Source organism: Dermacentor variabilis, unplaced genomic scaffold (assembly GCF_050947875.1).
Source record: "Dermacentor variabilis isolate Ectoservices unplaced genomic scaffold, ASM5094787v1 scaffold_12, whole genome shotgun sequence".
NCBI lineage: Eukaryota > Metazoa > Arthropoda > Arachnida > Ixodida > Ixodidae > Dermacentor > Dermacentor variabilis.
In genome coordinates, this window is record NW_027460280.1 from 15069744 (window position 1) to 15096076 (window position 26333).

Here is a 26333-nt window from a genome sequence, read left to right on the forward strand (position 1 = left end):
CATAAGAATCCCCGGCGAAACCCATGTTGCGTGGGGGAAAAGAATCCGTTGCTCTGTAAGTGACTCATTAAGTTGGTATAAATTATATGCTCTAGTAGCTTACATGAGACGCTGATTAGTGAAATAGGTCTGTAATTTTTTGTCTTTTTCTTGTCGCCGCCTTTAAATACTGGTACTACGTTACCACTTTTCCAATCTTTAGGCAGGGACCCCTCTTCGATGGATGCCTGAAAAAGAATTACTAAAAATGGGGCGACGAATGCAGCACAGTTCTTTAAGACATAGTTGGGAATGTGATCAGGACCAGATGCGGAGCTAGCTTTAACGTTCTTGAGCAGTGAAGCAACTCCTTGTTCTGTTATTTCTATGTTTTCGATTTGTTCGAAGTCGCTAGGAATTGGTAAGCCTTTCACAATAGCAGCAGTGCCGGAAAATATTGATTGGAAGTAGTGATTAAAGTGCCCAGTTTTGATGGTTACGTCATCACCATAATTTACGTCATCTACAGTATCAGGCACAGCTACTTTGTTGTTCCTTTTACTTTTGACATACTTCCAGAGATACTGCAAATAAACCCTGCTCGCCTAGTCCTGTCACCCCAAGTTCATCCGATCGTCCTACAAGCCCGACTCCAAAGCTTACAACTGGTTGAGAGTGATGTAATCGGCCTACGGCTCATACATCGGCCTACGACTCGGGAGACAGCAACGGCAGCTCACGGACGTTGGCACATGGTGACCGACTGGTATCCTGATCAAGTTGGAGTCGACTTGAGATTGACCACCTCTTGCAACTGACTGGGTACGGCGGAGAAGGACTGGTGATATGGTGCTGCTTCAGTGGGTAACAGTTTGGTTTTGTCTGTAAGATTTACCAGGCTTCAATTTCGCTGTGTTTGTTAATTTGATTCGCTGGTGATCTTTTACTTGTATTCTGATTTGCGTGGGTATCGCAGCAAGTATTGCGTGACAGCAGAGCCAGAGCTTAAAGTAGCGACCATGGTCCTAATGTGTTTGACGAGAGCAGACCTGTTGTGGTTTTGTGAAGAGATCGAGGTAGAAGTAAAGGAGGACTTCCCGGAAGCAGCGATTCGTAAAACCATTCTCGCAAGTAACAATGATTTGAAATTCATAGAACAAACTGGCAAACAAATTCTAAGTAAAAGACAGGAAAGGGAAATGGCAGCAGTGAACAAACAGATACAAGATTTGCAGCAGTTAAACGCAGGAAGTCAAGAGCGGCCAGAGAAATTTATAGGCTGGACGCAGCGAAAGGAGGAAGTCGATAGCAGATTTCAGTCGAAAGCCCAGGAAAGTTGTAGCACCTGCGAGATTAGCAGCACGTTCATAGGTGAACTCAAAGTGCTAGAAGCTAATGCTGCCTTAGTGGCAGCAGAGGCCGTTAAAGGCCGTAGTGAGAGCGACGAGGTGCTGTGCCAACAGAGCACTGTAGAGAGAGCTAGGCCAGTTGTGAACGAATTGGCATAGTCACCGCGCGTGTGCGTCGCAGGTAACGTTAACGAGGTTGTTAACGAAGTAGAGAGCACCGCTGACCCGACAGACGCGAGCACCTATGTCGAGATAACTGTCGAGTCGGATCTGCGTGCCGAAGTGCAGTGCCAGCTGGACGATGCAGTTGAGGGCAGACAACTGCATTGTTCAGGGATCGGTGCAGCTCTCCGCCAGTCTAGGTAGCCAAGAGAGAGTAGATTTAAATGAAAATCACTCAGACTGTGCGGCTAGGAGACCGATGCGGGCCGACGAGATGTGTACCGGCCAGCACGAGGCGCCGGAGGACGGCATGAAAGTGAACGCGAGGAAAAAGCGGCATGAAAAGAAGCGCCGTAAAGATCAGAATGCGGTGAGTAATGTAACGCCGTCAAAGACGGCGACAAACGCGAAAAGGCAGAGCGCGAAGAAAAGAAGCGTACGGTCGTCGTTGACGACGTGTGCGCATCAAGCACGTTTTAGCCACCGGTCCAAAGGAGGCCGTGAAGCATGTTCTGCAGGGACGCGAACAAAGAGCACGGGGCAGTTATGTTCCTCGCCGTTCCGTCGTTCTTTCCGGAGTGCAGCATGTAGTGCGAAGAAGCGCAAGGTGGCAAGACGAGACGAGGTGGTAGGGAGTCGCGACGCGGTCAGTCGAGTTAGTAATGAAAGCGTGGCGCCAGGACGCAAATTGGCCAGAAACTGTAACGTGTTGAAGGAGCTGCGAATATGTTGGCCCTTTTGTTGTTCCGGGGTAGTCAGAATAGCTTTCGAACCGCGACTACCTCGGGTGCGGCTCAAAAGTATGAGTCAGTCGTAAGCGTTTGGAACGGGAGGCCAAGAGAGCTTCCGTAGAAGTAAAAAGTGTTGTTTTGCTTTATTTTTGAGCATTGGATAATTTTTGCGATTTGAGACTAAAAATGTCTTTCAATAAGTAAGGTATCAGCTTTCTTTATGTTTTTGTTTCAGAAGCTCCGAGGTTTAAAAGAGGTGTTTTATGCAAACATTTAGTCTCGCAAGTAGTTAGTTAATGAGTAGATAGGCTTTCTTTTTTGTGTGTGTGTGAGTAACCTGAAGGTCAAGGTTATCGGTGAGAGGCCTATGGTAACGCGTGTGTGTATTATTTAACGTTCTTTTTTATGTGTTTCTTATTTTCTAAGGTTAAGCGCGTAGGTTTTAAGTAGGTGCGTAATTCGCACTGAAAAGCGTTCTTAGTCCCTTTAGAGCGTGTTGTTGCGTTTCGCCTGCGACACGTGGTTTTGCCGGCGCGACTGCGGCGGGCGGCAGACATTTTGGCCCGATCGTCGTCGCCGCAACACTCATCGCCAGGTGTTTCCAGGCGCGTCTGCGGCGATGCGACCGCCTAGGGATCCTCCTCGCATTCCAGTCATTGTGCCCGAAACAGGCGATGCCAAAGCAGGGATCTCATTCCAGTTATTGGGCCCGAAACAGGCGATGCCAAAGCAGGGATCTCGTTCCAGTCATTGTGCCCGAAACAGGCGATGCCAAAGCAGGGATCTCATTCCAGTTATTGGGCCCGAAACAGGCGATGCCAAAGCAGGGATCTCGTTCCAGTCATTGTGCCCGAAACAGGCGATGCCAAAGCAGGGACCAGCCTCTCATTACAGTCATTGTGTCCGACCGGCAGCGCCACGACAGGGTGCTACGAGATCGTGCGCAGCGCCACGACAGAGTGCTACGAGATCGTGCGCAGCGCCACGACAGAGTGCTACGAGATCGTGCGCAGCGCCACGACAGGGTGCTACGAGATCGTGCGCAGCGCCACGACAGGGTGCTACGAGATCGTGCGCAGCGCCACGACAGTGTGCGTCACCATTAGCCCATTGTACATTCACGTGCTCGTCTTTTGAGGGGTTCCTTCTTGCCCTCAACTGCGAGAGTATAAAAACAGCTGCCCCCGGACGCCAAAAGGAGGGCTCCGATTTCTTCTGTTGAGTGAAGTGCTCTCCCGTCTCTCTACTACGGTCAAACCTGACCGCCAACTCTTTGCGATGTTAAAATAAACAAGTTGTTTCGTTGTTACCAGTCGACTCATGCTTTGCCGGGACCTTCGGATGCTTCCAGTTGTACCCCAGGCCGCCAGGCCAACGCTACCCTTGGGGCTTGCGACCCAGGTACAACCACGGGCGTCAGCGCCGAGTTCCCAACAGATCGTACCAGCGGTCAGATTCCAAACATCTGGTTGGCAGCGGTGAGATCGCCTACGACTTCAAACAACTGTCTGCCAGCGGCGAGATCGCGACAACGGAGGCCAGCAGCGAAGAGATGCAGTTGACTGTATGCTGAGCAGCTCAACGACGATCCGGGAGCAGTGCAACGAGCCCTGTGTGACGACTGGTTGCCTGCAGCGGAACGACTGCGCGGAATTCCTGCCTGCGAGGTTTGGTGAGTGCGGGACTTTCTTCTTCTGAGCTTTGCCAGGCTTTTTGTTAGTGTCAGAAACAGAGCTGGTAATTGTGGTTGTCGTTGCTGCCGGGTTAGTTTGCGGCAAGACAATAGTAAGCAGTAGAGAAAGCAGCATTCAGAGCAGCCATGGATTTGAAGTCGTTGCGCAAACCGAAATTGTTGGAGCTTGCAAGAGAGTTGGGTCTGGATGTCTCAGACAAACTAAGAAAACCTGAACTGCTAAAGGCTATTCTTGAGTTAGAGGCTGAGGATGACGAGCTGTCGGAATGCCTTGAGACTATTGAAGAGAGGGAGACAGAAAAAGAAGAGCGTGAACGTAAAGAACAGAAAGAGCGAGAGCAACAAGAGAAAAAAGAAGAGCGCGAACACGCTTTGGAAATGAAGCGTCTCGAGGTAGAAATGGAACGCGCTCGTAATGGAAGTCAGGCACACGGTGCAGGAGAACGCGTATTGTTCAAAATGACTGACCTGATGCGGCCGTTTAAGCTTGGAGAGGACATTGGTTTGTTCCTGGTTAACTTTGAGCGAACGTGCGAGAAGCAGGGGTTCTCTCGGGAAACGTGGCCACAGCGCTTGCTCACTTTGTTACCCGGCGAGGCGGCCGACGTAGTCGCTCGCTTGGATAGAGAGGAGGCAGAGGATTTCGACAAAGTAAAATCGAGTCTGCTAAAAAAGTACCGGCTGTCTGCGGAGGCGTTCCGTCGGAAGTTTCGGGAAAATGAGAAAGGCAGAAGTGAGTCATATACAGAGTTTGCGTATAGGCTTATGTCGAACATGCAGGAGTGGCTCAAAGAAGAGAAAGCGTTTGGTGACCACGATAAAGTTCTGCAGTGTTTCGGGCTAGAACAGTTTTATAGTCGGTTACCTGAGAACGTGCGATACTGGGTCTTGGATAGGCCAGACGTGAGTACGGTGGCTAGAGCCGCTGAGCTAGCCGAGGAGTTTGTGACGCGTCGAGCTCGCGGAGCTAAGGACGGTCAAAAGGGTGAATTTGGCTCGAAGTTTGAGAGGCCGAAATTCACACCCATGAGAGCAAAGGGGGACACGCGTAGTGCGGATGCGAGCGAAAGCAGTCCGACCAAACGTAAAGAGACGGCGGCAGCCAAACGCAGAAAGCGGTTCGAGATGAGGCGAGCGCGCTTGTGTTATACGTGCCAGAAGCCGGGTCACTTTTCGGCGCAGTGTCCGGAAACAACACCAAAAGTTGTGTTTTTTTCAATAGGCAGCACTGACGAGAACATGAAGCTTCTCGAGCCTTACATGCGAGACCTCCTCGTGAACGGGAAAGAGTGCCGAGTGCTTCGCGATTCCGCAGCTACGATGGATGTAGTTCACCCATCTTACGTAGAACCCCATATGTTCACGGGCGAGTGCGCGTGGATCAAGCAAGCCGTGGAAGCTCATAGCGTGTGTCTGCCAGTAGCAAAAGTGCTTATTGAAGGACCTTTCGGAGCGCTTGAGACAGAGGCGGCAGTGTCATCTATGCTGCCACCCCAGTACCCGTACCTATTTTCAAACAGGTCCGATCACCTCCTGCGCGAGAAGGGGCTTTTGTTTGGTGAAGCTAGTGTTCAGGCCTTAACCAGATCGAAGGTTCGGGAGCTCGCTGCAAAGGCGGTAGTTGCGGGGCCGACGTTATCAAACAACGAAAAAGGGTCAGAAGCGCAGCAAGCTGATATTCCGAGCACGCCCGAACTGAATAAACTTGAGTCTGTAACGTTAAAGGCGCCAGATACTGGAGAGGAAATGCCCGACACGGGAAAGTTAGAAGAGCTATCTACTGATTTGCTCATCGCGCCTACGTCAGACGGACTTGATAGGTTGCTAAAAGTCAGCCGGTCGGCTTTGATAGCCGAGCAAAAAAAGGATGGCAGCCTGGAAAACGTGCGCTGCAATGTCAAAGAAGGTATCGCCAGGAAAACTGCGCGTTTTGTGGAAAGAGGTGGAGTCCTGTACCGGAAGTATCTAGACCGCAGAGGAGTGGAGTTCGATCAGCTGATCGTGCCTCAATGCTATCGCCAGGATCTGTTGCGCTTGTCGCACGGGGGTTCGTGGTCCGGACACCTAGGAGTTAAGAAAACTAAGGACCGTCTCTTGCAAGAGTACTATTGGCCAGGGTGTTTTCGGGACGCAGACCATTTCGTGAGGACATGTGACACTTGTCAGCGGGTGGGCAAACCAGGGGACAAATCGAGGGCGCCGTTGAAATTGGTACCTATCATTACGGAGCCTTTTAGACGGCTCGTTATTGATACTGTGGGACCTCTGCCGGTAACAGCCACGGGGTACAGACACATTTTGACTGTGATCTGCCCAGCGACAAAGTTCCCTGAAGCAGTGCCGCTTAAAGAACTCAGCTCAGTTGAGATAGTTAATGCACTACTGTCCATATTTGCGCGAGTTGGTTTTCCTGCGGAAATCCAATCAGATCAGGGCACAGTGTTTACTAGCGCTTTGACGACAACTTTTCTCGAAAGGTGTGGGGTAAAGCTGTTACACAGCTCAGTGTACCACCCACAGTCGAATTCCGTTGAGAAGCTCCACTCCGTCATGAAGCGCGTGTTGAGAGCGTTGTGTTTTGAACATCGAACTGACTGGGAGCTGTGTCTGCCTGGGGTGATGTTTGCTTTAAGGACCGCGCCGCATGCGGCTACGGGGTTTTCGCCAGCTGAACTGGTGTACGGTCGCTCGCTTCGATCTCCGCTTCGCATGCTTCGAGAATCGTGGGAAGGTAGGGGCGACGACCCAGTCGTGGTGGAGTACGTGCTTAAGCTCCTCGAACGCTTAAGAAGGGCACAGGAGTTGTCAGGTGAAGCAATGACAAAGGCCCAGCAGAGGGCCAAGGTTTATTATGATCGGACAGCCAGGGCCCGTCGTTTTGAGGTTGGCGATGAGGTCATGATATTGCGCACATCGCTAAACAACAAACTAGACGTGCAGTGGGAGGGCCCAGCACGAATTGTTCAGAAACTGTCGGAAGTTAACTACGTGGTAAGTCTGCCAGGAAAGCGGAAAGCACAGCAAGTTTACCACTGTAATCTGCTCAAACCTTATAGACAACGGGAAGCAGTGGTGTGCATGATGATAAACGTTCCTGAAGAGCTTCCAGTCGAGCTTCCGGGACTAGGCTCAGTGACGAACAGGGAAGACACCGGTCAAGTCATTAGTGACCTTATCAGTAAAGCACCGCTGTCGCCCGAGCAGAAAACCGAACTACACCAGCTATTACAAGAGTTTCAAGGTCTGTTCTCTGAGAGGCCTGGTAGGACTTCTGTACTTACTCATGATATAGAACTTACCTCCACAGAGCCAGTACGATCCAAGGCGTATCGGGTGTCACCCCGCCAGAGCGATATTATGGAGGCTGAGGTAAAGAAAATGCTACAGCTCGGTGTTATTGAGGCAGGTGAGAGTGATTATACCTCCCCTTTGATTTTAGTTGAGGTACCGGGCAAGGAACCTCGTCCTTGCGTCGACTACCGCAGGCTTAATTCCATCACTAAGGATCAAATTTATCCGATCCCTAACATCGAGGAGCGCCTTGAGAAAGTTAGTAGCGCTCAGTTTATTTCCACCCTAGATCTTGTCAGGGGTTATTGGCAGGTTCCACTTACAGAAGAGGCTAGTAGGTATGCGGCGTTCATTTCACCAATGGGAACATTCCGTCCTAAAGTGTTGAGTTTTGGTTTGAAGAACGCGCCATACTGTTTTTCAAGCCTCATGGATAAAGTGTTGCGGGGACAACAAGAATTCGCTTTACCGTATCTAGACGACGTAGCGATATTCTCCGCATCCTGGTCGGAGCATATGACACACTTGCGGGCAGTGCTAACCCGCCTGCGCGAAGCGGGCTTGACAGTCAAGGCTCCTAAGTGCCAGATAGCACAGGCCGAGGTTGTCTACCTCGGTCACGTGATTGGTCAGGGTCGTCGCCGCCCCTCTGAAATAAAAGTGGCCGCTGTGCGAGACTTTCCGCAACCGCGCACAAAGACCGATATTCGGTCGTTCTTAGGTGTCGCCGGCTACTATCAGAGGTACATCCCTAGGTACTCTGATATCGCGGCTCCCCTGACGGATGCTCTAAGAAAGACAGAGCCTCAAACAGTCGTCTGGGACGAGACCAAGGAAAGAGCTTTTAGCGCCCTAAAGAGTGCCCTAACAAGCCAGCCTGTGCTACGATCGCCAGACTATACAAAAGGGTTCATTGTTCAGTGCGATGCTAGTGAGCGAGGCATGGGCGTTGTACTGTGCCAACGGGAAAATGGAGAAGTAGAACACCCCGTCCTGTATGCTAGTCGTAAGCTGACCAGTCGTGAGCAGGCGTATAGCGCCACCGAGAAAGAGTGTGCATGTCTCGTGTGGGCCGTTCAGAAATTGTCATGCTATCTAGCCGGCTCGAGGTTTATCATTGAGACGGATCACTGCCCTCTCCAATGGCTGCAGACCATCTCTCCCAAAAATGGCCGCCTCCTGCGCTGGAGCCTCGCTTTACAACAATATTCCTTTGAGGTACGTTACAAAAAGGGGAGTCTCAACGGTAACGCCGATGGCTTAAGTCGAAGCCCCTAACGTAGGAATCAGCCTCAAAATTGTTTGTTACTGATGTTTTTCTTCCTGAGGCAGGATTTTTTTTTAACATATTGCTTTTGTTTAGTGTTTCAAAGTGATGATATGCTTTCTAGTGCAATTTTTCAATTTGTGGACGCGTTCTGAGTGATGCTAGACTACTGTAAGGAACTAGGCAGTGGTCTAAAAAGGGGAAAGAGCCTGGCAGGGCTTAGTGAGGGTTGTGCCGTGCTTGCTGACTGAGCGGTTGAGTTTTCAGCGTAGTTCTAACGCTTGCCGGGAACGAGAACAAAAATGTGAACTCTCCCGAAGTCACTTTGCAGTGTCCCGTGCGAACCTGAACGAGAGAACGAGGCCTTCTCTGTGCGCTGCGCTCAAGAAACGTCAAGGGACGCCCGACTTCGGTTATGAGCATCATCGAGCGACATCCCTCCGGACAGCGGATGCAGTCCCCTGTCCATCGGGATCTCCTTCCCCCGGCGGGGCGGTCTGTTGCGTTTCGCCTGCGACACGTGGTTTTGCCGGCGCGACTGCGGCGGGCGGCAGACATTTTGGCCCGATCGTCGTCGCCGCAACACTCATCGCCAGGTGTTTCCAGGCGCGTCTGCGGCGATGCGACCGCCTAGGGATCCTCCTCGCATTCCAGTCATTGTGCCCGAAACAGGCGATGCCAAAGCAGGGATCTCATTCCAGTTATTGGGCCCGAAACAGGCGATGCCAAAGCAGGGATCTCGTTCCAGTCATTGTGCCCGAAACAGGCGATGCCAAAGCAGGGATCTCATTCCAGTTATTGGGCCCGAAACAGGCGATGCCAAAGCAGGGATCTCGTTCCAGTCATTGTGCCCGAAACAGGCGATGCCAAAGCAGGGACCAGCCTCTCATTACAGTCATTGTGTCCGACCGGCAGCGCCACGACAGGGTGCTACGAGATCGTGCGCAGCGCCACGACAGAGTGCTACGAGATCGTGCGCAGCGCCACGACAGAGTGCTACGAGATCGTGCGCAGCGCCACGACAGGGTGCTACGAGATCGTGCGCAGCGCCACGACAGGGTGCTACGAGATCGTGCGCAGCGCCACGACAGTGTGCGTCACCATTAGCCCATTGTACATTCACGTGCTCGTCTTTTGAGGGGTTCCTTCTTGCCCTCAACTGCGAGAGTATAAAAACAGCTGCCCCCGGACGCCAAAAGGAGGGCTCCGATTTCTTCTGTTGAGTGAAGTGCTCTCCCGTCTCTCTACTACGGTCAAACCTGACCGCCAACTCTTTGCGATGTTAAAATAAACAAGTTGTTTCGTTGTTACCAGTCGACTCATGCTTTGCCGGGACCTTCGGATGCTTCCAGTTGTACCCCAGGCCGCCAGGCCAACGCTACCCTTGGGGCTTGCGACCCAGGTACAACCACGGGCGTCAGCGCCGAGTTCCCAACAGATCGTACCAGCGGTCAGATCCCAAACAGTGTCCTGTGTCGACGGAAGGAAGCAGATTTATGACTGGCTTGCTCGTGTGTGTGTTTAGGGCGGCCGTGTTCTGACTTCTCTAGTAAGCGTGCGTGGAACGAGTTATTAGCAGATGCATTCTTTAAGGGTTCGGCGGAGTGCGTAAGATACGCAAGGGTAGTTGTTCGTTTAAGTTACGTGTCCTGTGTGGACTAAAGGAACAAATGTGAGTAAGCGTGATGAAATGCTTACGTACGAAGCAAGTACACGTTCTGAACAGAGACCACAAAGCTAGCGCGATTCTGATTACGTACCTGTGGAGTTGGCCTGACTGTTCAGTGGCAACAGTACGTGAGATAACTACGCCACTGCGATAGGGTAAGAACAGGCTGTTCGTGAAGCTAGGCTGCTTAAATTATGTTCGGGTATTGGTGGTTCAGGGCCTTCGATTTAGTTCTGCGTAAACCTTGGCTCTTGCGCAGCGCGACGGTTAGGTTTGGTCGAACTAAGGGGGAACGTGAACGCTTTGCTTTGACGGCACGAAATTTTGGGGCAAAATTTGGGGTTCCCAGTTCAGTGGCTTCCATTGAAATTTTGATAGGAAGCCTAGTGGGTTAACAGCTGATTCCGGGAGTTTGCACGCTGAGTGGTATTGTGTTGCCGGGATCGACTCTTCTGTGCCAGTTGTTGTGAGATGGTTTAGGGCATTCCAAGTGCGCAAAGATTGCAGAGATCAAAGCCATCTTCTTGCTCGCCAACCGTTCTCTTCCTGCCAAGCGGTTGTCAGCACTGGCCAGTCGAGATTTTCCGGGCCATGGAGGAGCTGTTAGGAATGGCCTGCCGAGGTGGCAACATGCAAGTTTTCGCAGCCAGCTGCAGCTGCGAGCGTGGCGAGCTTCCCGAGAATACCATGGAAGCCTTCAACACCCGCCGCGGTGACTCGTTTCGTAGGGACCCCGAGGTGGCACGTCAACAACCCCTTGGTGCCGCTATGAGTAAACGCGATCGGCGGATCAACTATTGTCAGTGAAATCGGCAACGCCTTCATGGTTCGATTGAAGCAGGGTGATTTCCTGGAAGGAGATGCCTTGCGGTGCCTTTTCACGGGCCTTTGAAGACGCCAGAAAATGGACAGTGGCGGAGGCCACTGTGCGAGGTCCGCTCTGGAATTTAGAGGCGCCGGACAACCGGTCACCACGGTGCCTGGTCAGCTCGGGGAACCAACGCGCCTTTCAAGACTCAAGATAATGGGCAAGCGGTGGGTCGACTGCGTTGACGTTTGACGCTGCTAATCGGTAGTGAGAACTGTGCGTACGTGTGTGTGTAAACCGTCCCGCAGAGAGGAGGCTTGTTTACGATGACGTCGAACGTTTCGCCTCAACTAGGGATCTAGGGAACACGAAGTGTTTAAAAACGGCTGCTTGTCGGCTGCTAGGTGTGCTCGTCGTCGTGCTCTGTGCTTGTCAATGTACTCGTGAGCTGCGTGCTCGTTTGCTGTATGCTTCGTCGTGCGGGCTCCATTTGGAAGTCACGCTGGAATGTGTAAATGTATCACTTGTTTAAAATGTAAATACTGCAAATAAACCCTGCTCGCCCAGTCCTGTCGCCTAGTCCTGTCGCCCCAAGTTCCTCCGATCGTCCTACAAGCCCGACTCCAAATCTTACAGCGGTGAGTGCTTGGTTCTTGCTTTGACTCTCTAGGCTTCAATTTGCGGTTGTTCTGTTTAGAACTGTAGGGAAGCTAGATTGTTGATTGTTAGCTAGGTTGTGTTTTCCTAGGTAGATTTAGCGAGCAGGACCAAGGCAGTAAAGCAGCAATCATGGAGTTAAGGACACGGCTGAGAGACGAATTGTTGATTGTTGGTGAGGAACTGGGCCTAGATGTGCGCAAGGAAATGCTAAAATCGGAATTATTGGAGCTAATCTGCGAATAGGCAAGTGAGGAAGAAATTGAAATGGGATTGCAACTTCTAAAAAAGAGAGAGAAACGGGAAAGAGATAGAGAAGAACGGGACAGAGAAAAACGAGAGAGAGAGAGAGAGGAACGCGATAAAGATCGCGAGTTAAGAAAAATGCAACTTGAACTTGAAAGCAAACGTTTGAAGTTGTCTCAAGGAAGTGAAGGGGCTCTGGGACGATCAAGTGAGGCAGAATCATACTGCATGGACAGGCTGTTAAAGCCATTTGAGTTGGGGACCGACATAGGCTTGTTCCTATTCAATTGTGAAAGGACTTGCCAGAAGATGAACTTCGGTCCGAGTACATGGACACAGCAGTCGCTGTCTATGTTGCCGTGTGAGGAGGCGGAAGTAATCGCCAGACTCAGTGCACAGGATGCATATGATTATGCAATAGTTAGGGCTAGTCACCTGAAAAAATACCGCCTTCATCCGAAGCTTTTCGGCAAAGGTTTAGGAGCACAGGCAAGAAAGATAGCGAGGGGTATCGGGAGTTTGCATACGGCTTAAAGGCCAACTTAGTCGAGTGGCTGAAAAGCAAGGAAGCGTACGACAGCAGAGACATGATCATTGAATGCATGTGTCTAGAGCAATTTTACAAAAGCATCCCCCAAACTGTGAAGCTGTGGGTGCAAGACAGAGGGAATGTAAACACTGTGGAATGGGTGGCTGAATTAGCCGAAGAGTACGCAACGCGTAGAAAGTTGAACGCCGAGGACGGAAATTGGGACGGTCGGAATGGACCGCAGAAACCATTTCCGTTCAAAAACGGTTCGCAGACTAGACTACCGGAGCATGTGGGCGTGGAGGAACAGCACTCAGAAAAGAGCGAGGAGAAATATAACGGCGAAACTGTACAAAAAGAGCAGAAAATAAAATTCGAATCTTTTAGAGCGATCCGCTGCTATAAGTGCCACAAACTGGTACATATCGCTGTGAACTTCGGAAAGCCTATCGTAGTTTTCTCCTACGTGGATGAAAAATACGACAATATGGAACTTTTACGCCGATATCTTGACGACCTGCAAGTTAATGGCAAACCATGCAGGGTGCTAAGAGACAGTGCCGCCACTATGGACATTGTCCATCCGTTTTACGTGACGATAGATGACGTTACTGGACAAGTAGCATGAATCAAAGAGGTTGTAGAAGGACACAGCGTATGTCTGCCCATGGCCAAAGTCAAAATCAGTTGACCATTCGGGGGGCTAGTGACCGAGGCTGCAGTTTACAAAATTTTGTCACTGCAGTACCCTTACATTCTTTCGAATCGTTCAAATCGGTTACTGCGTGAAAAAGGGCCTAAGCTGGGAGAGGGCGTAGTACAGGCATTGACGCGAGGCCAAGCTCGTAAAATCGCGTCGCTTTCGGCTGAAAATGCACCAGCTGCTCCAGCGGAAGCAGCAAAAGAGGTAACTTCAATTACCGAATCCGAGCTAGGCTCGAGGGATAAAACAACGGTCGAGGAAAGCCCACCAGCTGACCAGCTCAATGAGAGCGGATCGCCAGGGTGTCAAAGTTCACCCCTGCAGGGAGAGCTCGCTGATGCACTCGCAAGCGAGACACGGTCGTTATTATCACCGGCCTCAAAGAACTTTGATCAGCTCTTACGAGTGGACAGAGAGTCACTGGCAGCGGAGCAAAAGAATGATGACAGCTTAGCTAAATTACACCACACAGCTAAAGAAGGCATTGCTAGGCGCAACGTGACGATACATGAGAGAGGATGATTGTTGTATCGGCACTACAGAGATCGAAAGGGTAGGATTTTAGATCAGTTAGTCGTACCTACTAAGTATAGGGAGGACCTTTTGAGTCTCTGTAATGGAAATTGGTGGTCCGGCCACCTAGGCATAAACAAATCAAAGGAAAGATTGCTTATGGAATACTACTGGCCTGGCTGTTTCAAAGACGTAGAAAATTTTGCAAGATCATGCGACGCCTGCCAGCGCTCAGATAAACCAGGAGAGACATGGGAAGCTCCACTAAAGGTAGTGCCCTTAATAACAGAACCTTTCAGACGACTTGCGATAGACACGGTAGGGCCTCTACCAAAAACAAAATTGGGTGACAGGTACTTGTTTACCATGCTGTGCCCGGCTACGAAGTTTCCAGAAGCAATCCCTCTGAAGGAGCTCAGCTCCACCGAAGTATTAGACGCGCTTTTGACAGTATTTGCTCGAGTTGGTTTTCCAGCCGAAATTCACGCGGATCAAGGTCAGTATTCACAAGCGCACTGACTTCCACATTCTTGCAAAAGTGCGGGGTAAAGTTGATACAGAGTTCCGTCTATCACCCTCAGTCAAATAGTGTAGAGAGGTGGCATTCTGTGCTTAAGCGAGTTTTGCCGGCGTTCTGTTACGAGCACAAGGAGGACTGGGAGAACTGTCTGCCGGCAACTTTGTTTGCTTTGCGAATGGTTCCACGTGAGGCTACAGGGTTCTCGCCAGCAGAACTAGTGTATGGGAGGACACTCCGTTCTCCACTGAGAATGTTAAGAGAGATATGGGAGGAAAGAGGAGAGAGTTCAACAGTGGTTGAATACGTGCTAAATCTGCTGGAACGGCTAAGCGCAACCTAAGAACTAGTTGAAAAGAACATCAGAGTAGCTCAAAAGAACGCCAAATTCTATTACGACGAGAATGCGAGGCTTCGTACGTTTAACGCCTGATACCAGGCAAGGATCCTCAATCCTACAAGAAAGAACAGGCTTGAAGTTCACTGGGACGGGCCCATTAAAGTGTTGCACAAACTTTCAGGTACTAACTATGCTCTGAAACTTCCCGGTCACAGGAAGTAGCTGAGGATATATCACTGCAATTCGATGAAGCCGTATATAGAGCGGAGCGGAGTCGTTAACAATGCCATCAAAGAGCAGGATGGCACTAGTACCAAGTTTCAGGAGTATAGGGCGACCTCCAACGCTGAAATCTGCCTATAAGAAGTAGTAAAACATTCTGTAGGCTCGCACGATCTTAGACCCGAGCAGCTAAATGAGCTAAAAGGGGTGTTAGGCAAATATCTCGACAAATTCAGCGATCGGCCGGGTAGAACCGAACTAATAACGCATAAAATAGAGTTGACATCGACCGAACCTCTAAGCTCAAAGCCTTACAGGGTATCTCCAAGACAGAGAGAAATTATGGAGGCACAGATACAGCGCATGCTAGAGTTGGGAGTTATTGAGCCCGCTGAGAGTGACTACACGTCTTCGCTAATACTGGTAGGAACCCCTAACAAGGACCCTCGTCCATGTGTTGACTACAGTAAGTTAAATGCCATCACTAGGGATCAGCTGTACCCCATACCCAACATTGAGGAACGAATTGAAAGAGCTAGCGCTGCAAAATACATTTCAACTATAGATCTCGCGCTGCGGTACTGGCAAGTTCCCCTTTCAGAAAGTGCCAGCCGCTACGCCGCATTCATCTCACCTGTAGGCAATTTTCGCCCTCTCGCACTCAGCTTCGGGCTGAAGAATGCGCCGTTTAGCTTCTCTAAGTTAATGGATATTGTCCTAAAAGACTTGCAGGAGTTCGCCTTGCCATATCTTTATAATGTAGCAATTTTTTCGGATAGTTGGGAACAACACGTATCGCACCTCAAACAGGTGTTCTCATGGTTGAGGGAAGCCGGCTTCACGAAGAAAGTGGAAGAGTGTAGATTTGGTTGTTCACAGGTTACTTATCTGGGCCATGTTGTCGGCCAGGGCACGAGACGGCGGGCCGAGCTGAAGATAGCTACGATTGGAGAATTTTCTCAGCCACGCTCGAAAACAGATCTTCGTTCATTTTTTTAGACTTGTGGGGTACTAGCAACGGTACATTCTGAATTACTCGCAAATGGCAAGTCCATTAACGGACGCCCTCCGAAAGGGAGCACCCAGTAGCGTACACTGGGATACGGACGAAGAGAACGCTTTCCAAAGTTTGAAAACGCTATTGGTTTCTCGTCCCGTGCTTCGCACGCAAGACTACACAAAGGAATTCATAGTTCAATGCGACGCAAGCGACAGAGGTATGGGTGTGGTACTTAGTCAGGTCGGCGACGATAACGAGGAGCATCCTATCCTCTATGCCAGCCGTAAACTAAATGTAAGACAGGGAGCCTATATATACAGCGCTTCAGAGGACGAATGCGCTTGTTTAGTTTGGGCCACCCAGAAGTTGTCGTGTTACTTGTACGGAGCGAAGTTCATATTCGAGACCGACCACTGTCCTCTGACGTGGCTCAATCAAATGTCAGACAAAAATGGCCGCTTGCTCCGATGGAGTCTCACTCTCCAAGAGTACAACTTCTCCGTTAGATAAAAGAAGGGAAAGTTGCATAGCAATGCGGATGGTTTGAGCAGTCTAAGTTGAATTCTGCGTTTAAGGGTCCCGCCTAAATTTTAGGATTACTATTGTTAATTTTCTTAAGCCAAGAAGATCCCCTCTCATTTAGCAGGATTCCCTCTATGATTGGTGAATTTGTCAGCACGAAATTGCTTCAAAAATTGGCATAGCGAAATGCAGCATTTCTTGTTTCTGCACTTATGTTTTCTTTGAAGCCTAGCGGGTCTAATGTGAGATTCAAGGTACGTCAACTCGGCGCAGAGCCGTGTTGTGGGGTTCGTTTTGCAGTAGCCTGTCCTTGTTGGATGTTTTGGGGCGGTGACATCATTACACAAGTGGTCGCTGCGAGCCAAGGCATCACCCCCTGGCCACCAGCCGTTCTCTTCCTGCCCAGCGGTTGTCAGCGCTGGACAGTCGAGATTTTCCGGGTCATGGATGCGCTTTTAAGAATGGCCAGCTCAAGTGCAAGTTTTGCCAGCCAGTTGCGACAGCGGCGGCAGCTTTCCTAGAATGCCACCGCAAACCTCTAGCCACGGCGTCACTAAGTCGACTGTGTGTGAAGAACAATACGCGCGTCCTCAACTCTGCGTCGGTGGAGCCAAGATGAGTGCGACGAAGCAGGCTTTGTGCCTGAACCCGTCCCCGCCAACCTGGTCTGCTGTGAACGAGGGAGTTCCCGAGGGAACGTAGTTCGAGACTGCTTCCTTGCGCCATTGTCTTGCGCCGTCCAAGACGCAAGACAATGGGCACCCGGCCGCGCTGCGGGGGTCAGCTCGGGGAATAAAAGGCACCTTTCCTGACACAAGCACCGAGTTCTACGAAGTCCGTCTGACCTCGTTTGGGGACCATGAACCTCGCGAAAGGAAGTGTGTGTGTGAGTGTATGTGTGTAAGCCGTCCCGTAGAGAGGCGACTCGTTTACGATGACTGGTCGGCCATTTCCCTCACCTTGCGATCGAGGGAGGACCGAGTGTTTATAAACAGCTGTTGTGCGGCGGCTCAGGGCACTTTCTCTCGCAGTCATGCTATACTGATGAACTGCAACATCCTTACGTAGATACTGTAAATAAACCCGTATTCCTCGTTCTCAGTGAGAAGCAGTCCTTCTCTTCATCAACGTCCTCAGCGTGGATAAGTTGGACGACGGCATGGGCCAGCTACCTTCTAATTCATGCCCGACCCCAATCTTGACAACTGATTACGAGCGATGGGATTGAGCCCCCAATCCTAACAACGCGCGCTCTGCTGCGGGAGAGAAACTACGTCACTCTCGGTGACCACACCTTTGCTGTGAGATAATTATGACATCATGATCTTGTCCTAATCGCGCCCCCATCTGTGTCCCTTCCCTCCAATAATACGTGAATAAATGTATATGTTTTAAATGCATAAGCATTTCTATGTCTACCCAACAAGAAATTTCCCCGTCCATCATCTAAGACAAACACAATGGCTGATACCCCTACACTAGGGTTTTTGTGATCGGACCGCTAGTGGTTCGCCTAGGCATATACAGCTTCACTGTAAGAAGAATGAACACCTTTCTGCTAGAGACCAAGGCGATCATCAGGCGTATTAACCAATGAAAATTTGTTGAACATGCCGAGTAAATGCTGGTCGACAAGCAATAAACTTAATTTACACAAAAAGCAGAAGCAAAATCTGATGTGTGTCCATACAGGTCCCAACAGGAAACGCATCCATCTCTGAAAGTTTACCGGAGGCCATGCTGACACAAGATTCTCCCAGTGTCTTTAGATCTACAGCTTCCATAATTTCTCTAGGCAGCCTATCTCCACAGAATGCTAGCTTCTTCCTCTACAATGCACTCTCCTCATCTGAGCGTTTATTGTAGATGAAGAAGCTAGCATTTTGTGCAGATCGGCTGCCTAGAGAAATTACGGAAGCTGTAGATCTAAAGATGCTGGGATAATCTTGTCAGCACGGCCTTCGTTAGAAATGGATGCATTTCCTGTCAGAAAACATACATTGATTTTTGCTTCTACTTTTTGTGTATGTTCAGTTTATTGCTTGTCAGCCAGCATTTACTCGGTGTGTACATCAAATTTTGGTTGTTAGATCATCTCGGTTTTCTTGTTCGTCCTATGTGTCCTCCGGCACCGTTTGCAGCCAGACTATTCTTTATTTTTTTAGAATGTGACAAGTCACTTTAATGACCCTGATGATGCTCCTGTGTACCTTATAAAATCTGTTGTTTGGCCAATGTAGCAAGAACGTATAGTGTGAATGAGTAAGAACAGGGTCCGTTAACTTCTAATTAAAAGGTTTATTGTGAAAATGCAGTGACCACTAAAGGTTACCAGAAGGTAGCACAGCAATAAAACCTGATAGAAACTAGTGCTTGATGAAACCAAACATAAAAACTGGAAAGGGAGAAAATTCATATATATACAAGTCCAGGGGAAAAAAGCACTGTGATCACCAAGTGCGCTTGTGGCTAGCCTCCAAGAAACTTGTTTTTTTTTCAATGGCATGGAACTGGAAGAGTGTGCTTGCATAAGCAAGCTGTCGGTCTGTCTATTGGAATAAGAACAGTGTTTCTTGAAAGGTGCAATGATTGGCAATTGTAATGATCTTTTTTCCTGCACTTGGAATTTTTCTCTATTTCCTTTCTGTAGCATTTCTATTTATGCTTGGCTGCATCAAGCACCAATTTTTATCTAGCCTTCAAAAATGTCTTTCTTTTTCTGGGGAAAACACAGGGAAGGCGGGAGATGGAAATTCAAGACGATGAGCAAAACGAGAACACGGTAAAAGCAGGAGCCAACGTTTTGACAAGTGGATGTTCCTGACAATCTTGCGTGATGTGCAGGCCCAGACAGTTTCTGGTGAATTAATGCAGGTGCGCAGGGTGCTGTGCAGGGTGTAATCTGCACTACAAGTCTGCTTTGATTGCTTTCAGTTCAGTTTTTCTAGGTGTAGTATGACCTGGAATGGTACTCACTTATATGGGGTTTAGTTTTATGTACTGTCATACTACTTTTACACTGCTATAGCAACATCAGTGTACTATGTGTGTCTGATGTTTTCTAGCAGCTTCATAATCAGCAACCTCCTCTGTGTGTTTGGCAGTTGCATATAGTCTCGTGGCCTAATTGTTTGCCCACGTATTGAACGGTATGGGCCTGTTGTGCTTCAAATTCAGGTGCTCCCGTGGTTTTCTTTTTTTTTTTTTTTGAAGGCAGGGGTAGTCGTATTTGCATCTCATATGCTAGCTGGCATAGTTTCTTGGGACCACGTTCTGAACTCTTGAGGCAAAGAATTTGTGCTTCAGCCTGTAACTCTACTTTGTCCAGGTGCTTGTTTGTTTGCTCTTTCTCATAGAGGTCTTCAAGCATGGTAAAGTCTGAAAGACCTGTTATTACCCGATGCCTGTATTCGATTAGTTGCTTTTTTGTGTGCTGCTGGTAGTTGATACCGTACAATACCTTGGACACAAGCCCAGCTTTCACCCTTCTTGTTTTGGGAGACTCTGGAAGACTGTTCCTTTCCACTCGAATGTTGTCGCTGAGCCTGCCGCGACTTGCGCTTTTCTTCGGCAGCGCGAGTGCGCTTGGTTGCTGGAGAAATGGGAGCGCGCTTCGGATACTGACTCGGCTAGAGAGGAGCGTCTGCCGACGCCGGTTTGGAGCGCGAGGGTGGCGCCATCTACTGAGCGCATGCGCAGTACGCGCGCCACTCTGATGACGTCACGAGCGCCCCCTTAGCGGAGTGTGACGTGTTCTGCGAACGGAGGCCGCCGTGGCCGCGAGCATGGAATGCAATCCCAATCATATGGCTGCAAGGTTTGCCGCAGATGTGCGCGCACACCCACACGCATGTCCGCGCTCTCCCACACGCCCACTCGCACAGCGCTACTGGCATGGCGCCTCCTCTGCTTGCTCCCCTCGCCGGTGGCGCCCCCTCTCATGCTCCCCTCGCCGGTGATCACCGCTTTCCTGCGTCCACCGCGGACTACGCCCGGGCACTCATGAGCCGCTAAAGGCTTACGCCTTAAAAGCCTCGTCGAGTATTTGTAAGGGAACACGGATGTTGTCTTAGAGGGCATTTAAGCGAGGATTGCCTTAGTTTTCACTTCAAAACAACTTACTCGTAAAGAACTTGTCACCAGTCCGCGCCAACTACCTTCTTGTTCCCTCCGAGCTGCGTCCAGAAGTACTACATGCCCTACATGACGATCCGACCACTGGGCACCTCGGATTCTCCCGGACGCTATCTAGGATACAGGAAAAGTATTACTGGCCGTGCCTGACCGCCAAAGTCACCCGTTACGTACAGACATGCCGAGACTGTCATTGACACAAGACACCACCGACAAGGCCAGTGGGATTACTACAGCCGATCAAGCTTCCTTGCCAACTATTTCAGCAGATTGCGATGGACTTGTTGGGACCCTTTCCGATGTCCACATCTGGAAATAAGTGGATCGTCGTGGCGACGAACCTCAACCGCTTCGCTGAAACGAAAGCTCTGCCGAAAAGTAGCGCAGCCGAAGTGGCGAAAGTCTTCATCGAGAACATCCAGCTTCGACATGGCGCCCCAGAAGTCATCATCACCGACAGAGTAAGAGCCTTTACAGCGGAGCTCACCCGAGCTATTCTGCAATACAGCCAGACAAGCCACAGGAGGACAACTGCCTACCACTAACAGACGAATGGTATTACGGAGCGCCTGAATAAGAACATCACCGACATGCTAGCATGTACGTCGACGTCGAACACAACGCTGGGATACCGTTCTCCCATACCTAACCTTCGCTTCCAACACGGCGGTGCAAGAAACAACACAGATCACTCCGTTCAAGCTGGTTTCCGGCAAGAACCCGACAACGACTGTCGGCGCCATGCTACTACCACACGTCACCGATGAAGAGAATCTGGACGCCGCCACCTATCTCCAGCACGCCGAAAAAGGCCGACAGCTCTCCCGCCTCCGGATCAAAGACCAGCAGAGGACCGACAGCCGACACTACAGCCTTCGACGACGCTACGTGTAGTACCAGCCCGGTGACCGTGTTTGGGTTTGGACCCCAATACGCCGAGGAGGACTTAGCGAGAAGCTTTTACGCCGCTATTTCAGACCCTACAAGATCACCCGACGCATTGGCGCACTCCACTGTGAGGTCGTGCCAGGCGGCTTTTTGCTATCACAGCGGCGCCGCTCAAGACCTGAAATAGTCCACGTTGTGCGACTTAAGTCGTTCTACCAGCGCTAGCGAACTTTGGGGCTTTGCCTAGCTGAAATTTGGAATTTCTCTTTTGGGACTGTGTTAATTTGGACTTTGTTTGTTTGTTGTTTTGTTACTTTTGTTTTATAAATGTCCTTTTGTGTTTCGATCTCCTGTTACGTTTGCATCATCGGGGACGACGCTTTTTAGAGAGAGCATTGACACGTGGACTTGTTCATCGTTTCTCGGTGAGCGCTTTTCACCCTCTAACAAATGTTATCGCTCAACGCGGGACGCACCCGCATGTATCGGAAGTTTCTCGAATGTTATCGATGGTTTTGTTGTCACGAAGCTTGGGTAATCTGATTGCATGTGCGACGTGAATTGTGTAGAACTTTCTGGAGGACACGCGGGCACCACGGATTACTCTAGAACCTTCTACGACTCGTGTATAAAAGGCGACGCGCTTGGCCGCCAGAGAAGATTTTCGACGATCGCCGACTGTGTTCGCCGCTGTTGTTGTTCCTCGTGTGTAGCCTCTTTTTGACGGCACAGGTTCACCCAATAAAACGCTAGTTTCGTCACTCAGTTTTGCTGCTTTCTTCACTGTCACTACCTCGTGACAATATTATAATGGTTGTCAGCGAATAGTGAAATAAGGGCAGAAACCGATAATACGAATTTAAATCTGAACCTGGATTTCGGTCGAGAATGTTGAAATAGTTGTCTCGTATGAGCGAAGAAGAGATTCAGTAACCAGTTATTTTTCCCTTGGCAATTGGGAAGGCGTTTGGTTCAACAGGGCCTTTTAACAAGGAGGGAATGGTGGTACTCTTGTGCATCACTATCAAGATGCGCAAGACCAACCCACCCGCTCGGCTGCCAAGCTTTTTTTTTTCGAACGAAGAAATTCTTATTATTGCACCTTACATGGTTAAATTAAGCATTTAATGATGAACTGAAATACGTACTGCTTCTGATTTTCAGCTTGGCATCGAAGCAGAAGTGAAGGGTTTAAACAGAAGAGGGACGAAATCGCGAACAGACTGTACAAAGAGCTCGTTACAAAACTGTACATTGGTGATATGGACTTCACCAGCATTGATGACGAGCTGAGAGGGCGACATGCGAAATACTCGCTGATTGCTTCAGTAAGTGCGCTGATTTTCTAAACTCTAGCTATATCTTGTGTCATTGGCTTATTTTATTTATCTTCTGTGCAGTTGGTACCTACACGTAAAAATGGACAAAATATTCTGGTAATGCGATATCATGTATTCGTTTCAAACTTCACTCGGGATGCAAGTCACTTAGAATGTTCACGAAAACTGTTTCCACATAACTCTAAGTTGTAAGAAGTATAGCGTACATTATAGTTCTAGTTGTCTCTAATATTACTCAGAGAACACGGTTAAATCTTAACGCTATGTAAATTCTTTCGTAGTTTTAGGATCTGGCTCCATACGCCAAACGGGCCCAGATCAAAGATTCTGTGGACTGAGTCTTCCAAGGACATTTGTTGTACAGAGGGCGAAGTTATCTTGCGCAAAGAACGCAATCTTGAAGAAGCAGTGACGCTATGTCTCGGTATGTATTTTATCAAAGCATATCCAAGCGCTTTCGTTCAAATTTTAGGCCTCGTTCAAAGCGCGCTGAGCTATGTTGAACAGTTACCGCGGTGCTGGGTTAGTATAAAAAGCTTTTAAGCATTTTAGCACAGATAAAGAAGTTACATTAAACCTGCTGACAAATATGGCACCCGAACTTTCTACATTTTAACAGTGAATAAAGAATCCTGTGTCTCTTCAGAATTTTTGCAGTTGTTCCTGCACTTCGGAGGCCTAACTGTTCAACCAGTTCGCTCAAACTTCTACGCGCAGCCCAGCACATCAGATGTAAGCTGGTAAAAAGCAGGCGATGAAGTAAACAGTAAATTCTAATGTCTCAATCGCTCTAAAAGGCCTAAAATTACTACGGTTGAAACTGATGTCCCTTTTATCGCTAAAATATTGTACGTGAATACAAAAAAGCGTCGCACAATGTTTCTTCTCAAACAGTGAGCGGCTTTTGATGTTGAACGTCCCGTATCTGCACATAATTAAGGAGTGTGCATAGAAGCCGGTAGTAACTTCGTTAAACAGGACACCGGTAAGCTATCGCAGGAGACGAAAGATCTTATTAAGAAAGGCCAATGTATGAAAGCCTCAAATCCTACAGCTAGAATAGAACTGTCAGAACTTTCCAAGTTAATCAAAAAGCGTAAGATAGCGGACATAAGGAAGTATAATATGGACAGAATTGAGCATGCTCTCAAAAACGGAGGAAGCCTAAAAGCAGTGAAGAAGAAACTAGGAATAGGCAAGAATCAGATGTATGCGTTAAGAGACAAAGCCGGCAATGTCATTACTAATATGGATAATATAGTTCAAGTGGCTGAGGAGTCCTGTAGAGATTGATGCAGTACCAGTGGCACCCACGACGATAATCGAAGAGGGAATAGTCTAGAGGATTTTGATATCCTACAAGTAACACAGGAAGAAGTAAAGAAAGCCTTGGGAGCTATGCAAATGGGTAAGGCAACTGGGGAATATCAGGTTACAGCAGATTTGTTGAAGGATGGTGGGCAAATTGTTCTAGAAAAACTAGCCACCCTGCACACGCAATGCCTCCTAACCTCGAGCGTACCGGAATATTGGAAGAACGCCAACATAATCTTAATCCATAAGAAAGGGGACGCCAAAGAATTGAAAAATTATAGATCGATCAGCTTATTCTCCGTTCCCTACAAATTATACTAAGGTAATCGCAAATAAAATCGGGAACACCTTACACTTCTGTCAACCAAAGGACCAGGCAAGATGCCGCAAAGGCTACTCAAGAATAGACCATATTCATACTATGAATCAGGTGACAGAGAAATGTGCGGAATATAACCACCCCTTATATATAGCTTTCATTGATTACGAGAAAACGTGTGATTCAGTCGAAACCCCAGTAGTCATGCCGGCATTAAGGAATCAAGGTGTAGACGAGCCGTATGTAAAAATACTGAAATATATCTACAGTGGCAAGCAAAGGCGGCGTACTATGAGGACTTATTTGCAAATGTTTCTAGACAACGCCCAGAGATTGCGTGGCAAACGATTAATCTTGTTCTAGGCCGCCGCAAGGACGATACGCACTTGACATCGATGAAGCTGGGCGCACGTGAGATAACAGGCACAGCGCTTTCCGATTACTTTAACCACCACTTCGTAACTGCACAAAGCGATATGGCTGAAGGAAATGATAGCATAGGGGTGGTTTGTCATAGCGATGCTGTTCGCGAAAGCGCATTCTTTGCACCTACTGATGAATATGAAGTATACAGTGTGTACATGGGGCTGAAAAACAGTAAAGCTTTAGATGTAAATAATTTGCAGATTAAACCTATAAAACATGTTTTGCAATTTATTGTACCTCCGCTTGTGCACATTTACAACCTAATTTTAGAGACTGCAATTTTTCCAGATGCAATGAAACACGCGAAAGTCTCGGTTATTTATAAAGGTGGTGATCGAAATACTGCGTCTAACTATCGACCGATATCGGTGCTCCCAATTTTTTCAAAAGGATTGGAAAAGCTTATTTTTGCTAGAATGACGGAATTTTTCAATAAACAGAGTGTGCTTACTGATTCACAATATGGATTTCGGAAAAACAGATCCACAGAAATGGCTCTTCTTGCGCTGAAAGAATACGTTTTGCAGAGCTTCGAAAACAACTACTACGCAGTCGGCATTTTTATAGACTTCAGTAAAGCTTTTGACAGCCTCAATCACGAGATTCTTATTCGGAAGCTTCATTTGTATGGAATTCGTGGGAAACCGCTAGAATTACTCAAATCATATCTGAAACATCGACGTCAGTACTGTTCCATTAATAAACATAACTCGTCCCTCTTAAGTATTGTATGTGGTGTGCCTCAAGGAAGTATTCTTGGGCCACTTTTGTTTAACGTTTTTATAAATGATATCGTAACCATAAACAGTGAGGTTCAATTCATTATGTACGTGGATGATTGCACACTGTGTGTCTCAGGTCCTGATGCGAATGAACTTGTGCAAAAATGTAATAAAATTATGGCAAGTTTGTCCGATTGGACACAGACAAATAAGCTTAAAGTAAATTCAAAGAAAACAAAAGTTCTAATATTTCGCGCGAAAAATAAACCACTTAACATTAATCATGCGATTTATTTTCAGAGCCAACGCATTGAACTGGTTGAAGAATTTAAAATTCTTGGAGTATACTTTTCTTCTAATTTACGTTGGGATGCCCATATTAAACATCTCTGCGGAAAACTCTCTGCGGTTACCGGTGCTATGGCACGTTGTCGCACATTTCTACCTACGAGAGCAAAACTTCAAATATACTATGGTCTCTTCTTATCATATATAAATTACTCTTTCCTTGTCTGGGCTACAACATCTAAATCTAACTTGCAAAAGCTAGTAATACTTCAAAAGAAAATCGTTCGGTATATAGATAACGTTAATGGGCTTTCACCAACAGATAATATATTTCTCAAATACCGACTAAACCGCGTTGATAAATTATACGAACACAGATTACTAGAAACGATTTACTTCTCATCTGAATATGTTAAGAATTATTTTGCATCCCTTGCTCAGCTAGAACTCTGCACTCACACGAAACATACTACACGAAACCCCGAGGTGTGGAAGGTACCATGGTTCCGAAACAATTACAGCCTACAGTCCTTAACACATAATATACCGACTGTACTAAACAAATATAAGCACACAGCTACGCTAAATAAAAATGGTTTGCGTGACTACTTTCTTTCTTTATAGTGGCACTTTAGTACATTTGTATTCAAGTGTAAAATGTCATCTTCATGCATACGTACGAAATTGTAATGTTTGTTGTGTAT

At 48.3% G+C, this 26333-nt stretch overlaps 1 protein-coding gene and 1 pseudogene across 1 annotated transcript in view; one reads left to right on the forward strand and one right to left on the reverse strand.

Annotated features, from left to right (window-relative positions):
* The window catches only part of LOC142566228 (growth hormone secretagogue receptor type 1-like), a 214779-nt gene that overhangs the window by 106998 nt on the left and 81448 nt on the right, over positions 1-26333 (reverse strand). The gene's annotated exons all lie outside the window — the stretch shown is intronic.
* Positions 5235-26333, forward strand: part of LOC142566188 (uncharacterized) — an 88561-nt pseudogene continuing 67462 nt past the window's right edge.